Source organism: Camelina sativa, chromosome 14, assembly GCF_000633955.1.
Source record: "Camelina sativa cultivar DH55 chromosome 14, Cs, whole genome shotgun sequence".
NCBI lineage: Eukaryota > Viridiplantae > Streptophyta > Magnoliopsida > Brassicales > Brassicaceae > Camelina > Camelina sativa.
The window spans coordinates 24,728,441-24,729,644 of NC_025698.1; positions in this window are offsets into that span (position 1 = coordinate 24,728,441).

Sequence of the window (1,204 nt, forward strand, 5' to 3'; positions counted from 1 at the left end):
TCCTAAGACCAAATCTAAAGAATGAAAGAATGGGTTTGAGATGAAGTTTCTGATGAAGGGTAGAGATAGGACCAACTTCGGTTTGGAATGTTCTTTGGGTAGACAGGGTGTTGCTCTTGTATGTATCAGTTGGTTTCAACCTTTAGCCTTCTCTTAAGCTCAACTCTTTTCATGAGAGAACCTTGTTATGTATCGATGGAACCACTTGAGAAAGAGACCACATTTGTCTCTAACCTTTCACCCTAGCCAAATGAGTTCAATGACACTGCATGGCTTGATTCATGGTTCTTTGTTAATAAATGTTAAAGGGGGTGATTGATATGATTGCATGTGTAGATCAAACGAATAAAATTCCTTCTCCATGCATCATAGAACTAAAAACAATGACATTGATTCTAACTACTCTACTCAGCATGTTTTAGGTTCTGAGACCCCATCTTCACACTTCTTCTCCATACGTTGTTCTTGATCGTTTGCTTGAGGACAAGCAAAGAATAAGTTTGGGAGAGTTGATATGTCTATATTTTATCTCTCCTTAGCATATATATATATCATCCGTTTAGCTAGGATAACTGATACTTGGCATCATTTTCTAGTCTTTTCTGTTCACTTTGCATGTCCAGGAAGTTATTGCATCATTCTTGCATACATTGTGCATTTCGGAGTATTTCATGTATCTAGGAGATGTCGGGAATACATCGTTCGAGTCGCCGTTCGAGTCACCCACTCGAGCAACACCTTGACCGTCGATCGAGTCGTCACCCACTCGAGCAACACCTTGACCGTCAATCGAGTCGCCGTTCGAGTTGTCCTTCAAGCCACCGGTCGGGGGATTCAGCTTTCAATGTCTTCATAAAGGTTGTAGAGAATTTAGTCATCTTTCCAACGCCGTTTATTTCAAGTCAATCAGAAGCGTGGTTAAAGAGTTATCACCGTTTTAGTGTATGCGTATACACCCCACTCGAGCCACCAATGGATCCGTTCGAGTCGCACCGTTCGAGTCGCCGTTTGATCCACCGGTCATGGGATTCAGCTTTCGACGTCTCCATCAAAGTTGTAGAGAATTGAGTCATCTTTCCAATGCCGTTTATTTCAAGCCAATCGGAGGTGTGGTTCAAAGGTTATTATCATTTTATTGGATGCGTATACATCCAGCTCGAGTCGCCACCCGTCGACTCGACCCTCCAGCTCGAGCCGCTGCCCG